Raw genomic sequence first — 17182 nt, forward strand, 5'->3', positions numbered from 1 at the left:
CATGTCCCATCGTCGCCGTAAGACCTATCTGTTTCGGTGCGACGTAAAACAAATTGGAAAGAAAAGATAAAATTAACGAATGGAGTGACGTCAACAGCGCTGGACATGTTCGGTCATTTTGAATGTAGACTAACTTGAAGCTCCTTACTGAATACGACCTGGAGTACGATTAGAGGCCTGATAAACAACATTTGAGGTGAATTAATGTCTCGCTGAAGTCTGGACCCATGATGACAATGATTGAACTAAAATGTAATGTTTGTCCAAACTCTGAAGTATTTATAAACGTATTAAGTGGTTGTGTTCCAGAAAACAGATCCTGCAAGAAAATACAACAGTGAATGTGTTAGAGGAAGTTTCAGTGATTTATAGTAGGAATGAATTCAGACATACGTCGGGGGCCGTGACACGGTATTCGTTCATTCATAACAATAACTTGACTGGAACCATTCAAGAGTGTGCGACTTGACTGGGTGTCATCAGCTCCTAGATGCTTGTGATGTCTACAAGGCCTTTCAGATCTTGCAAGGACATTTCAATTGCACGTTTGATGATATCTATCCATCTCAATGCCGGCCGTCCTATCTTCGAGTCCCTTCCACCATTCCAAGAATTATTGCCTTTTCCAAGGTTTCATATTGCCCAAGCTACTGTAGCTGTAACCTTGTAATTAATGCCTCAAGAGATACACCTGTACTGATCTTCTGAATGATCCTCTTGTTCGTCTTCTTGGGTGTCCAAAGCACACGCAAAATTCTTCTCCAGCACCATAGCTCAAATGCATCAGTGTGCGTTCTGTCACGCTTTTCTATGGTCCAGCTTTCATATTCATATGTTAGTATGAGAAAGATTAATGCCTTGACCATTCTGACCTTACTATGCACAGATATATCTAATAACATGAAGATCTTGTATAGGCCTTGTAATGCCAAGTGCTAATCGTTGGCCTGATGGTTTTCGCCTTCGTATCCCCCCAAAATCTCTTCATGAATACATTGTGTTGCATCTTGCGTTCTGTGGACTACCAATTTTCTTTTTTAGGTTTCTAGACCAATTTGTGCTTGGCTACTATTGTAATAAAGGTTCCACGTGGCTACTGTAACCATTATTACTTATATTTGAACTAGAAAACAAAAATTATCTACCACTTTGATGACTTCGTCATGTATCTTGATATCTGAACGTGTCTTGTCTTAAGGATCTTCGTCTTACCAATATTTAAATAGAGTCCGATCTTCTCACTTTGCTCTTTTATTTTCAGTACAGGAGCCTCCGAGTCATCTTTACTTTCAGCTATCAAAGTGGTGTCGTCTACATACCATACGTTAGTTAGTAATGTTTTATTTTACCTGGCAAGATTAAGGCCTTCAGGCCTTCTCTTCCATCTAACCAGGCACTGAAGTATACATATATTACATTGTATCACTTTACAATAATAGATTTAATAGTTAAATTATTAGTAATACGAGAATGATGAGTGATAAAGTTAAATGAAGATGAAATAAATTAGGTATAATAAAAGGATAAATTCTTAAAACTAATATCCTACATGTAAAAAGATGTAGTACATAAAATTTAATAACTTTTGAAAAACAGATCGGGTAAGAATTTTAGATTAATGTTCTACCAGAACATCCATGACGACAGAATAGTTGTATGTAGCAGTATCAAGTTTACAGGTGAACCTTACTGGTGCATAAAATGTCTCCAAAGAGCTTCCTTGAAAGTGCGAATAGCGCTTAACCCTCTGATACTTTCGGGAAGAAGGTTCCACTCCCGGCAGGCAATTACCGTGAATGATTTACCGTAGATGGCAGATCTATGGGTAGGTAAAGCAAGGATGGAATTATCAGTAGATCTGGTGTTAAGACTGTGATAAGAAGATAGGTATTTGAAATATGAAGTAAAATCGCTGTGAAGAATGAAGGATTTTATGGAGATGGCATAGGGTATGAACAGTGCGACGGATTTCTAGTCGGGGCCAAGATAGGTGGTTATATGAAGGAGTTACATGGTCATACTACCGTAGGTTACAGACGTATCTCACACATGCATTTTGACCACGTTGTAATCTGCTCAATAACTTGCACACAGCGTCTCTATAAATCACGTCACAATAGTCGAATATTCAGATCACCAACCCTAAATCCACAGAAGGTCTCATATGTTCCAGCTTCTCTCATAATGTACTCAATGAGAGAGTATGCATGCCAGCGTTACCCCCCTTACCAACTGAAAAAAGAGTCTGTATCACCATGCTCAGTTCTAAATGTGGCCTCTTGCTACAGATGAGGACAACCAGATGTTCACGTGTACCAATCCGTTTAAGGACATCCCACATCTTCCTGCTATTTACACGGAGGGTATCAACAACTGAAATTTGCACCAGATATGTCCGACGCGTTGGCTGAACGGTCAGCGTACTGGCCTTCAGTTCAGAGGGTCCCGGGTTCGATTCCCAGCCGGGTTGGGGATTTTAACCTTAATTGGTTAATTCCAGTGGCACGGGGGATCGGTGTGTGTGTTGTCTTCATCATCATTTCATCCTCATCACGACGCGCAGGTCGCCTACGGGAGTCAAATAGAAAGACCTACACCTTGCGAGCCGAACTCGTCCTGGGATATCCCGGCACTCAAAACCATACGCCATTTCCATTTCATTTGCACCAGATATATGGCGTTGTCTTCCCTTAACGCAAAAAATACAACGAAACTCTCACACCCATGAATTTGGTACTTTAAAAAAATTGCGTGTCTGAAGCTTTGCTGTAGGTGGTTAACAACGAGCTAGTAGAGATGGTGGCACGTATTGCACTGCATTCTCTCCCCTATGTCAAGATTTTTGCACGTCACCATATTATCAAAACCTTCTGTGCCAGCCATGAAATCATAAAATAAGATATAATATAGCACCTTCTTAATGTGCAGCCAGAATTGAAGCCAAAGGACACGCCTAACCGCCACACTGTTTGGGCTACAATATAGACCGGTTACCGTCTATTTTTAATCAAATTGCGACTCTGAAAGCAGTCTTCTGTTCCCAATCAACATCTTGTGACTCTACCTCATGTTCAACCTCCTGGATTCCATCTACCCAGACGTCAATGGAGGACTCTAAACAGGATAAGAGTCAATCAAGGAAGATGCGGCTATACGCTTTATAAATGGGGCTGGCAGAAGTCTTCTGGGTGTGATTGTGGAGCTACCTCACAGACCATCCACCACGTAATTGCCGAGTGTCCACGGAGAGCATTTCAAGGTCCTTTGGAGGACATTCATAACGCAACTGAGGAGGCCTTGAAATGGATCAATGGACTTGATTTGGAACTATAGGCTTCTGCTTGTATATATTGTGTATATATTGTATACTTATTTATATAATCTATCTGTGCACATCATACGATAAATAAATAAATAAATTGAGATGTTGAAAGGAGTTTCAACAAGAATGAAGGTATGAACTTAAGAAAGATCTCAAACCTACATACAAATGGCGGGAAGTTGAAATAGACAGTCAGATTAGCTGCAGAAGTTCTGAATCACAACAGGTTCTGAACATTCTGAAAGGAGACAAAATAACGTACTTTAGAATTGACTTCGCAGAATGCGATGATGTTTATGAAGCAGCCCATTAGGTTTTTAAACTCTTGTTCCTTCAGGCATGCCACCTCACAAGACAGACATACAAGTTAGAAGAGTTCTAATATTTTTTAAAAATGGTATTTGTTCGGAGCGTCGTCCTTAACGTTCCTTTTCTCACATTCAACACTCTACACTTCCTCCATTCCAATTACACGCAGGTTCATATCACATGGTGCAAGTAGGGGCGGCTCCGTGCGATTTGCAAGTGATATTTTGGAGTACTTTTTAGGCTGTATCTTGGTAAATGGTACGACTTCAAAACGTTATCTTCTTATTTCCAGTGTTTATATCAGAGGCACGAGTTTTTCAACGCTTAAACGAGTGAAACCATTTCTTAAAAATTCAAGCCTCCAAGAAACATTCGGTGCCCTTTCAATATTATCCCGGACTTTAATATGTGAGTACTAGAGACATTTGGTAAAGTTGTTTATCCAAAACTGTGTGTGAATTTGGTTGTAAAATAAAATTATATAAAATTATTTTAAGGGGAAAAACAACTAGTCAACCATTTTCTCTTAGAATTCACCAGACACGGAAGAATTCCCACTCTTACCTCATCATCTGGAATCACGAACTGGGCGGGTCTCAACAGCGGTGTGAAGGCCACTATGACTATGATCTAGTATTGTTCTATCAGGGTCACTTTAGACCGCAGAGTCCAGATGTGGTACGTTGCTGTCCGCATTTCTTACACCGGGAAGTACAACAAGGTTCCAGGCTATTACGTGATCGCATTGATGATGACCTAGAGGTAGACATTGTTCTTATGACCAGGTAAACACCAAGATGTGATCACTTCGGTGATAACTAGAGGTAGCAATATATCATTTTAAGCGGGAAATCACCAAGATGTGATCACTTTGAACTAGATATAGTTATTTTTAAGCGGGAACTAGAGATAGTTGTTTTAAGTGGGAAAATACCAAGATGAAATATTTTTGGATTAGAGATAATTCTTATAGAGCGGAGAAACAGCAAAATGTAATCACTCTGGAATAGAGCTGGAAATTAATCTTTTAAAGCGGGAAAACACGAATCTATGATAACGTTGTACTAGAAATAGCGATTGTTCTTTATAAGTGGGAGAACACTGAGATGTGATTTATTTGGTGATGATTGAGGTAGCGAGAGTTCCTTATAAATGGGAAAACACCCAAATGTGGGCTCTTTTTTCTTTTTAAGCGGGAAAATACCAGCATATGATCACTTTGGTATTTACTTGAGGTAGTGATATTTCTTTTAAGCGGGGAAACACCAAGATGTGATCACTTCGTACTAGAGATAACGATTTTTTTAAGCGGGAAAACACCAAAATGTGATCGCTTTGGTAATGACTTCAGGTAGCGGTACTTCGTTTTAAGCGGGATAAGACCAAGCGTGATCACTTTGATGATGTTTTGAGGTAGTGATATTTAATTTTAAGCCGGAAAACACCATTTTGTGTTCACATTTGTGATTACTTGATGTAGAGATAGTTCTTTTAATGCGGGAAAACGTCAATTCGTGTTGACATTGGTGGTTACTTGTGGTAGCGATAGTTCATTTGAAGCGAGAACACACTAAGTCGTGAGCATATTGGTAATGACTTGAGGTAGCGATCATTTTAAGCGGGAAAACACCAAGATATGATTACATTGGTGATGTTTTGAGGAAGCGATAGTTCTTTTTAAGTGGTAAATTACCACTACGTGATCACATCGGGGTCGGAAGAGAGCAATATTGTTGACCAAAGGAGGTCGATCTAGCACAAGTAGAAACAGTCCTAGACACAGTTATTGGATACGTGGACACCAATCTATGCTCCCAAGTTCAGACCACCTAGTGTACTATATCCTCTGTAAGTATGTGAGACTCATGGTCTAAGAGGTCCCCCACTAGTCCGTACAAGTCTCTAGTATCTCTCATCTTTGTTTGACCTATTCGATAAGAACCTGTACAGCTATGCTGTTTCTTATCTGTCTATTAAAATGCGAGCACACAATTTCACCGCAGATATATTCACTTTCCTACAATACACGCCCGAGAAAGCGAGGGATATACTACTTCCAGGCAAAGAGATTGTAAACTTTCAGGTGCGAAACCGGACTCCTGTTTCGCTTATATGTAGTGATTACTGTGTAGTTCCAACAAACAACGTGATTGTGGTACAACTAGGTAAATTTCCTTCACTACACCAGTCAAAAAGAAGAGTTACAATCCTTCCAAGGATGAAGGTATCGGCAAAAGAAAGACAACGATCACAAAGGGCGTGAAAATAAAGGACAATGCAGGCCTCACAAACCTAATAGAAGAGAACAAGAACTCACCAACGGAGGTCAGATAAAAAAGGTGAAAGTGAGGAGGCTGGCGTAAGTTGTAATGCCGTAAACCGGTTACTTTGTGACTGCAGAGGTTACTTTGTGACAGGTGCGCGTAAATAATAATTTCATATTTCGCGGGATATGCATCGATGGTCTGACAATGAACACTATATGTTTTCACTCCTCAATAATGCTGCTACCTGTGCGTACAATGATAATGTCCTAAGTGTTGGACTGTTGGCAACAGAGAGCCTTTTGGTGTATTGTACTGAGCACCTGATTTTGTGAATAGCGTGAAACTTTTGTCGGCAACAGAAAACGTTAATGAGGTACACACATCAAAGTTAGTGGAAATCTTAATTTCATGTTTCCTGATAAAAATGCACGATTCTCATGTTGCTTTGAGTTTTCTTTCAGTTGTGTTAAAATAAAATAAAGAGGAGAAGTTTAAGGGCTAACTTTATGACAACAATGACTCTGCCACAAAGTAACCCCAGTGTTCTAAAATTGCCTTTTTTAGTAATGTGGAGTTTGTAAACGATGTTCCAGTATACTGAAGCAAGAATGTCGATCTCTTGTTAAGATCTAATTGAGAACTAGTTGAAAATGGTCTGAATAATCTACGTTCTTGATACAGGAAATGTAGTATTTGCCCTCTAAGCCAGGAAGAAGTGCTGAAGCACATGTATAACACGGCAATGGATGTAGAAAGTGATGCTGTGAAACAAGCTGTAAGTTTGATTGAGCACCTGAATCTCAAAAGAGGTAAGATAACAAATAAAGGCTGAAGAAAAGGGAGATGTATAGATGTGCCATCTGGAAGAGGTATGACAGCTTCAGATTTTGACACTGTAGATGAGATTCCTAGCTGTAGTGGCACCAGCGGGAACTGTCCCTCAAAGAACATTAAAGACACCCGAAACGAGAATTCAAGTATAAATGACAATGATGACATCTGTACTGAGTCAAAAGACAACTCATTGCATGGAGAAGAATTTCATTCTGACTCTGAAGAACTTCCTATTCGTGAAAATCGTATCTTGGAATCCGATAATAAGATTGTTAGGACACGAGTAACTGTACTGCCCAGGAATCGTAACGAAAGTATACAATCAAGGTGCAGTTGTCAGTGCTATGGATAGCACCGTGAAGTGGGCGGATATCAAGGATGAAATATAGTATGCAGATGACAAAAGGTGGTGTAAAATTAGTCCAGTCATACAAAGGAGAAAACTTGAAATCTATGACACTCCAGAACTCACAAAACACAGCAAAAAGTAAACAGTTTGTAAACTATTCACTCTTGAATGATGCAAGTGGTTATTTCTGAGGATTAAAAAAATATACAGTGTGTTGTATTATCACGGTTATGAAAGAGATTCTCCTTTTATATTTAGCCAGTCTTGAGTAACGACTTAATGGGGGTAACTTTGTGACATCTGCACCAAACGTGGAAATACAATGGTAAAAAGATGGTGTCACAAAGTAACCCAACCTAACGGGGTAACATTGTGACAAGTTCTTCTTGAAATATTAAGTGATTAAATGTAAATACACATATAAAAATTATTTTTAAAACATGAATAAAGAATGGAAGCATACTACAATATGGAAAAACCTTAATACATAATGATATTATTCTGATTATACTGAAGAAATCATCAAAACTGTCACAAAGTAATCCCAGTTTACGGTAGTACAGTTGAGAAATCTATTTTATTAGGTCTATTCTGCACGTGTAAAGGAAAATTAACCTCAAATACGTTATTCTGTAGGAGTGCGTAAATACGTCATACAAACAACATTCTTACAGTGCGGTACGGCGAGATTCATTTTTCTTTGCATTTTAGCATAGGAAAATGAACACAACGAAAATTGTTGTGATGGACTGGATATCCATATGTGGCTGGGAGGCGAGGCCAGTCTTAAGGATAATAATCGATAGGAACAGCATTGTCAGATACGTCGTTTTAGAACTAGGCCGTCGATATGCTTTCAACCGCTCTGATCATCTTATGCGATACCCCTAGTCTTCCCATCCGTCACAACAGTTCGTTTACTCACGGAATCAAATGATTTTTCCAAGTCAATAGTAGTGATGTATAGTTTTCCTCCTTTCCTTCTTACATATTTATCCATTATTGTTCTCACCACAAATATATTGTCAGATGTGCTCATCCCTTCTCTGAAGCCTGATTGGAGTCTCTCCAAGATCGAGCCTCTTCGTCAGCACACTTGTGTATCTAACATTATGCCCTATGTTGCTTTTTAATGTTTTTTTTTTATTTATACACATCCCTCGCAATGCACATACATACATACATACATACATACATACATACATACATACATACATACATACATACATAAATAGAAAGTGCAATAAATCAGAATATGCGGAACGTTGTTTGAGTACTGTAGTTGCAACTGTCAACGAAACTCCCTCAACTTTTGAAAGTCTTTTGTTGTTGTTGTTGTTGTTGTTGCTATTTTGCTTTAAGTCGCACCGACACAGATAACTCTTATGGCGACGATGGGACAGGAAAGGCCTAGGATTGGGAAGGAAGCCGCCATGACCTTAATTAAGGTACAGCCCAAGCATTTGCCTGATGTGAAAATGGGAAACCACGGAAAACCATCTTCAGGGCTGCCGAGAGCGGGGTTCGAATCCACTATCTCCCGGATGCAAGCTCACAGCTGCGCGCTCCTAACCGCACGGTCAACTCGCCCGGTTTTTTTTTTTAAGTCTTCTGGTTTGTATTTACTATTACCAAATTTATTCTATGCCAACCGCGCACAGTAGTCCGTTATTACCAAGATCTGTTGTCCTGTATTTTCTTTGTTAAAGCAGATAATATGTATGTATGTATGTATGTATGTATGTATGTATGTATGTATGTATGTATGTATGTTTAGTCACCAGCCCGAAGGCTGGTTGGATCCTCAACAGTTCCGCCATGAGCTGTCATAGATGGCCTAGGCATCACTGAAGAGGCGTACTAGGGAAATGAGGAGTGAGGTAGTTTCCCGTTGCTTTCCTCGCCGAGCCAGAAGTTGCTATTACATATCAGTCTGCCAAGCCCACTGAAATGCATGCACCAACCGACCCTATGAGCAACAGTTTCACACCATTCATAGCAGGGACTGGCTGCGTAAGAAATGGCATTACTAGCATCGCTCATACCTTAGTCACTTTCATATTGTCAAAGCCAAGGATAAGACAGAGACAGATCAATGAAAGTAACAAAATTGCTCTAGCCCATACCAGAAGACTTAGTGCAGTATAAACACTAGGTCCCGCCAGCAAAGGCAATAAAGCAGATAATCGAACGAGTATTCTATATTCTCTGATAATCGAAGCTATTGCAAGTTACAACTTGTTCGATAGAGAAGAAAAGCCGTCCACAAAGTGGACGTGTTCTCCCAAGCCAGCGAGACCACAGTTCATTGCTAGAAAATAAGCGTTATTATCACACTCAAACGTATTAGAAAATTGAGTTCAATGATAAGAACAAAAACCTGTAATTCATTGTAACCTGATTGAAGTAAATTACAGCTGATTACTATCATTACGTACTAATACGAATGCAGTGTAGTGTTTGTGATATTCTGAGCATTAGTGTTATGGAACTATATTTGTGAAACCCCACTGTAAACGAAGACAGAATAACACAGTTGTTGCGTGATTTACCATCTTTAAGATCTTGGTGAGAAGTTAGCAGTGTTGTTATGGATAGTGCTTGATCCCCAAATATCTAACGGCGGTACTGAACACATACATCCGAATTCCACTATTGCGTGCTTTCATGGTGGTTCCATGGCATGTAGCCTCCGGAGTTATTTCTACTTGGCGTCCATGGGTGAAATGCAGGTTTGTCAGGAAGGGGCCCACCCTACGATGAAATAAGTCTGGACCGGGCGAGTTGGCCGTGCGGTTAGAGGCGCGCGGCTGTGAGCTTGCATCCGGGAGATAGTGGGTTCGAATCCCACTGTCGGCAGCCCTCAAGATGGTTTTCCATGGTTTCCCATTTTCACACCATGCAAATGCTGGGGTACCTTAATTAAGGCCACGGCCGCTTCCTTCCATCCTTCCAACTCCTAGGTCTTTCCTATCCCATCGTAGCCATAAAACCTATATGTGTCGGTGCGACGTAAAGCCACTAGCAAAAAAAAAGTCGGTACAAAAGCCGTCTTCAATATTCGAGATGAAACAACCATTTAGCGGTATTACAGTAGTCTTTCGTGTATAAATGCTGAGCACAGATGTCAGTTATTAAGAAAAGTTTTCATGAAATGGTTTTAATAAATAAAAGCAACGCAAATCACAAAAACTCTGTGATAATTACGTTTTACTTATAAGATAATAACTTATTTTGAAGTGTTTCCTACTACTGTATCAGCTCGTTTTACATAATTGAAGACCGCCGTAGCTCAGTTATTTAAACTGCCCATCTTCCTGTTCAGTCCCGTTGTAGTCGGTCGACATTTTATGAGACACCCGTATCAACAAGATTAGTTTTTTACAATTGGCTTTGCGTCACACCAACACAGATAGGTCTTATCGCGACATATGGCAGAAAAGGGCTAGGAGTGGAAAGAAAGCGACGTGGCAGGTGGCAGAGGAAGTGTGACTCCGTTGAGCGAATCTTTGGCGGACATCTACAATCATTAATTTTGTCGGAAAAAAAACAACACCAAATGATCTCTTACATGCCGACATGGACTTTCTCGAAAGCTTGCCGTCATCTTTGGTCTGAAGGCAGACATTCGACCACTGATTCACAGAAGGAATTATTGTGTACTAAGTGTGGGGGATGTGGAGTAACTTCTAAATCCGGTGGAGGAGAAAGGAACACGGAAAGTATTGAGTGAAACTGAATATATTCTGTCAAAATCCCGCGAAGAAAGCTCACATCAGCGACCAAAAATACGAAGGTTGGAACTTAAATAGTGGCAACTATTTATCTACAACAGATACAAAAGAGTTACATGTTAGCAACCTTTACTGTCCTTCAATGTAGTCACCAGCGTTGTGGATAACCCGTTGCCAGCGATGTGGAAGTCGTAGTATACCTTCACTGACGCTCGTAGGACGACCTGCCCGATGAATGTCTGCCACAGTTTGCCGACCATCGTCGAAGGCTTTTACCCAACGTGCCACTGTTCTGTAAGGCAATGCAGAGTCCCCGCAAGCCTCCTGAAGATCTTGATGACACTGTCGTGCTGTACGACCTTTGGCACATTCAATCTTGATCGAACTCCGCTGCTCCTGTTTGGAAAACACAGTGACAACGTTACGTTAGACCGCTAGCTCACAAGTGACTCTGTTTCTCTCGCTTGTGCGCACTAGAGACGGCTGAAAAATAACGTAGCAGTTACTTTGTCCCAGTTACATGTCTGTCACTGTTACAAATGTAACGAGGACGAGAAATAACAGGTTATCGAGTAACGACAACAGAAAAACATACTAGTGAAAACAGTAACTGGAAAGTGGGGACCAGTCACTAGGAGCAGCTTGCACACTAGTAGCACCTTACAGACACAGAATGTGACCTTCAGATAGTACGCATGTCTTCCAAGTGAGAGCGGTTTCGTAGGAGATTGCTTTAAGTTCCTGCTGTCATCTGGTAGTGGTAACTAAAGTGTAAACTGTTATCACACATTCAACTGTTCGTGCAAGGCTACCTACATTATAATATTATAAGTTTCACCCGTATAATTTTTCTTGTACCATAAATAAATTATTATGCTAACTTTCCATACTGAACTGATATTATAGAATGAACGTAGATAAAATGCATTTTGTAATACTATTTCACTTTGACATCATTATAATTGAATAAACCTGACCCCGCCGGGAATCGAGCCCGGGACCGCCAGGTGACAGGCGGGCGCGTTGCCCCCTACACCGTGGAACACAATGAGCACAATTGTTTGAATATTCATAACAAGTACAATAAACATTTCAGATTGTCATGAATGAAACGAACATGATAACGTCTCTTCACCCACTTAAGTTTTTATTAATTCATTTCACACAATCCATTATAACAAAATAACACATTATCGGTTCTTCATTTTACTTAAACGATCCTCTTGTACCGGTTTGTGCAAGGTTTGGCAGACAGATCATCATGTTTTCTTGTCTTCCATCCTTAACTGGGGCATTGTCAAACTCACTCCTCTAGATTTAAGAAAAAGATGCTATGTTGTCTTCTCATTTCATCCCCTGTCTGCCTCTTGATAACTTTATAGCAAATTGGAATGCGTGTTTTGCTGTTCAACAGTGTGTGTAGTGATGCGTGCGCGCATGTGTGAGTGAATGAATGGCAATTTGCAACACCGCTGTAAGGGGACAAGCTTGAAGCCGTGACCAGGCTGTGACCAGTAAAAGGTGAGTAACGTTGGACGTTAAACGGGAACAAGTTTGAAGCCGTGACCAGGCTGTGACCGCACAGAACACCAGTGTGTGACCGGTAAAAGGTGAGTAACGGTGGACGTTATTTTTCACTGATACTTTTCACAACTACTTTATTGTAGCAGTGACAGATGTAGCAGTTACACAAAAATAACCGTTTGTCACACCTCTAGTGCGCACCCAAGTGATGTGGGAAGGGCGAGTCCATTTGCTCTGAGGTAAGGCAGGTATGTAACCAACGTGTGCTACCGGCGACACTATTAGATTCCGTTGCATAGCGTCCCCAGAGCACACTATTTAAGTTCCAACCCTCGTAACTGTTATTATACACTGTTTGCTGCTGGATCCTATCAACAACGACAATAAAAGTGACTGAATATTCTTTTTGTGTGTGTGTGTTCATATTTCTTCCGCTTTAAAAGAATCGCTCCATGGGCCCTCTTCCCTCTCCTGGAAGCGACAATAATTCATGACTGACAGCTGAACACCGGGTAGTTTGTAGTACAATGTCACGATCTCACGTGCACAGTTGCTGACGACTGTGGCCTGTCATTAGTGGAACTTCTACCCGCTACAAAATAGATAGGCTACAGTTTATAAGAGTTTGTAAGAGACGACCGACCACCTTCAAGGGGGACAATATATACACACAAAATTTGTTTTACGTCGCACCGACACAGATAGATCTTATTGCGACGATGGGACAGGAAAGGCCTAGGACTGGAAAGGAAGTGGCCGTGGCCTTAATTAAGGTACACATTTGCCTTGTGTGAAAGTATGGAAACCACCACATATTTGGGGCTGCCGGCATTGGGGTTCGAACCTAGGAGGACAGTATGACAACATGAATCTTTAAACGAAAAGTCCTACAGTTAAGAATAGCTTCTAAACCTAAACTACGAAAAGATGACCTTAAATACTATAAAACCAAAACTCCTAACATTAATATAGTGATTACATACAATGGATAAAGGATCCTTAAAAATTGTGAAGGAAAGATGTATATCCCTTGAAGTAAATCTGACTCTCTTGAGGAAGAAGGTTTCACTGCCTTCAATTCGCGACTCAGCTCTCAACAAGGAGCATAACTTTAGGCTTGGCTCATAGTTTAGAGTATAAAGTAAATGATATTCAAATACAGCACACTTTCATGAACCTGTGCAAGAGAGACCCGCAGGCTGCCTCGTTTCCTGTACAAGAAACTTTCTCTCACCGATCACCTGCAAGGGTTTAAAAATACCAGCTGAATGTGCGCTTGGTAGGCCGTAACTTGTTAGTGACATTTCGAGGAAGAAAACAACGTGAAGACATCCTTTTTTAAATTAATATGAAACATGAAGCGTAAGGAAAGGCAATGAAAGACGGAAAATGAAGGATCCCCTTGACTTCGTCGAGGTCGAAAGAAGACATGAGGACGGATTATTTACTCGTCTCAGAACTGATCCACATGCATGAGAAAGACACAGAAAAGATATTAGACTCAGTTGCTGGCAGGACCTAGTGTTTACAGTGCATTATGTCTTCTGGTATAGGCTAGAGCAATTTTGTTACTTTCATAGATCTGTCTCTGTCTTATCCTTGGCTTTGACAATATGAAAGTGACTTGAGGTATGAGCGATGCCAATATGCAGCCAGTAAATGTTATGAATGGTGTGAAAATGTTGCTCATAGGGTCGGTTGGTGTATGCATTTCAGTGGGCTTGGCAGACTGATATGTAATAGCAACTCTGGCTCGGTGAGGAAAGCAACGGGAAACTACCTCACTCCTCATTTCCCTAGTACGCCTCTTCAGCGATGCCTAGGTCATCTATGACAGCTGATGGCAGAGCTGTTGAGGATCCCACCAGCGGAATCGCTGACTGACTGAACATACAAGGGATCCCGTATTCGCTACGTTGAGAGTGACAGCGAGACAGCAATGCAGATGTAATTGATGAAGAGTGTGGTGTAAGGAACTTCGGATTATAGAAATGAAATGAATGACACACAAGGATTTAGAACTAGAAAAAGCAAGTCCATGTTTTGGAACAGTGTTAAAAGATCGGAGAAAGCGTAACTCCCGATGAACTTCTGTAGCTAAGGCAGCGAGTAAATGTAAAGAGGGATCATAAAATGTTGTGTAGAAAAGGAGTTTTTGTTCTAAAATCGCACCGACACAAATAGAATTTATGGCAACGATAGAATAGGAAAGGCCTAGGAGCGGGGAGGAAGCGGCCGTGGCCTTACTTAAGGTACAGTCCCAGCATTCACCTGGTATGAAAATGGGAAACCACGGAAAAGCATCTTCAGGGCTGCCGACAGTGGGACTCGAACCCACTATCACCTGGATGCAAGCTCACAGCTGCACGCCCCTAACCGCACGGCCACCTCATCCGGTGATAAGGAATGGAGCCAAACATGTGGTGTTCAAGGTAGAATCGTGGGATTACTTTGTACATGAATTGAAATACCCAAGAGACGTAACAATGCACTGCAAAGCAGAGAGGAAGTGTTTATTGTGAGCGCATTGTGGTATGAATTCTGGTGCGAGACTAATATTTAAGGAACATTTTAAAAATCTCTTTAATGTAAAAGGGTATCTTAGAAATCCAAAATTCATTGCTATGACAATGAGAGAATCACGACTGAAGAACAAGAGAGAAAGTAGAAATTAAACTACAGGGCTGAGATTAGCGGTAAGGCACGAATCACACGGCTTTACAGATTACTAGGATTAGTGGATAAGCATGAGAACTTAATAAGCTTGCGCCAATCGATAATCGCACAAAATACAGGCAAAGGAATAAGAACGACTGCAATGATGCTTTTACTTTTCTCTCTGCCTCTCTCTATCAAGGCGGAGTCCGACTCGTTGGCCGAATGGTCAGCATACTGGCTTTCGGTTCAGAGGGTCTCGGGTTCGATTCTCGGCTGAGTCGGGGATTTTAACCTTCATTGGTTAATTCGAATGGCTCGGGGACTGGGTGTTTGTGCTGTCCCCAACATCCCTGCAACCTACACACCACATATAACACTATCCTCCACCACAATAACACGCAGTTACCTACATATGGCAGATGCCGTCCACCCTCATCGGAGGGTCTGCATTACAAGGGCTGCATCCGGCTAGAAATAGCCACACGAAATTATTATTATTATCAAGGCGGAGTGTTTATAGGTTTCATTGAAAGAAATGGGCTATCGTTGGCCAACAAGGGAATGCCAGTATACGACAAGTAACGAGTTATACGTGCGATACTTTTTTATATTGTGCATGACCCTTATTACATTCTCACAAGTTCATAGATGGATGATCATTTCCGAATTGTTCGGTTCCACAGGTAAATGGCTAGCGTGCTGGACTTTATTCCAAGGCGTATTAGGTTCGCATCCCGATCAGGTAGGGGATTTTAACCTAATTACTGTGGCTCAGGAACGGGGTGTGTGTGCCGTCATCATCTTGACCTAGGTCACTCCGGATTATTATTATTATTATTATTATTATTATTATTATTATTATTATTATTATTATTATTATTATTATTATTATTATTATTATTATTATTTCTGCCTCTGTGGTGTAGTGGTCAATGTGATAAGCTGCCACCCTCGGAGGTTCGGGTTCGATTGCCGGCTCTGCCACGACATTTGAAAAGTGGTACGAGGGTGGAACGAGGTCCACTCAACCTCAGGAGGTCAGCTGAGTAGAGGGTGGTTCGATTTCCACCTCAACCATCCTCGAAGTGGTTTTCCGTGGTTTTTCACTTTTCCTCCAAGCAAATGACGGGATGGTACTTAACTTAAGGTCACGGTCGTTTCCTTCCCACTTCCTTGTCTATCCCTTCCAATCTCCCCCCACCCCTCCAAGGCCCCCGTTTATTAATATTATTATTTTCGAATTCTGTGTAGATTAGCATGAACATCAGACACCATTTTAACTTCTTGTTTGCTCACCGCCATAGTTTGAGGAAGGTATACTAATGTGGTGTCTGTCCGTAGCTGACAAGGTTCATTACAACTCGATATCCATCATTTATGAAAGTTTACTCTGTTTGTCTTGTTTAAATTGAATCAACGCAAGAATTGCCAATCCGTTTTGCATGAATTCCTCTGGTTCATATCGTCTAAGTAGAGACTGCCAGAGACACGCAAGTCCACAGCTGACAGTGGGTATAGTGTGTCTCCAGTAGTAGCGACAGAGAACTCTGACTGCTCTCTTCTTTCAGAAAATATTCAACAGAAGCAAATATGTTTCAACCTTACTCAGAATACTGATCACAGGGTTCATCATTTCCATACGGTCCAAAATAAAAATAAAAAGAACTGATACCTATATTGTTCTCTACATCATTCTACTTTGGCACAAAAACAAAGCAGAACCACGATTACTTCCTCTCATGGCCAAGATGACGGGGAAGTGTGATACAGCGTGCCAGGCGCGCAGGTCGTCCATGGGAGTCGACTACAAAGACCAGCACTTGAGGCCGCCAGTGTCAAGAGTGCACATAACGATCGTGAGTTTCTAATAATTGATAATATTATTGGATTTACGTTCCACTAACTACTTTTACGGTTTTCGGAGACGCCAAGCTGCCGGAATTTAGTCCCGTAGGAGTTATTTTACGCGCCAGTGAATCTGCCGACACGAGGCTGACGTATTTGAGCACCTTCAAATACCACCGGACTGAACCAGGATCGACCTGCCAAGGTGGGGTCACAAGGCCGGCGCCCCGTGAGTTGCTGTCAATGGCTACACGATACGAGCTGGTAGTGGTGTTAGAGGCCAGTGTATTCAGTCGAAAAGAAGTCAAGGAAATATTACACCCGAGAAATAATAATAATA

The 17182-nt window shown here is 41.1% G+C and overlaps 1 protein-coding gene across 1 annotated transcript in view; it reads right to left on the bottom strand.

The window, feature by feature from the left end:
• The window catches only part of LOC136877510 (luciferin sulfotransferase), a 141355-nt gene that overhangs the window by 48779 nt on the left and 75394 nt on the right, over positions 1–17182 (bottom strand). The gene's annotated exons all lie outside the window — the stretch shown is intronic.

Source organism: Anabrus simplex, chromosome 7, assembly GCF_040414725.1.
Source record: "Anabrus simplex isolate iqAnaSimp1 chromosome 7, ASM4041472v1, whole genome shotgun sequence".
In the NCBI taxonomy this organism is placed as follows: Eukaryota; Metazoa; Arthropoda; class Insecta; order Orthoptera; family Tettigoniidae; genus Anabrus; species Anabrus simplex.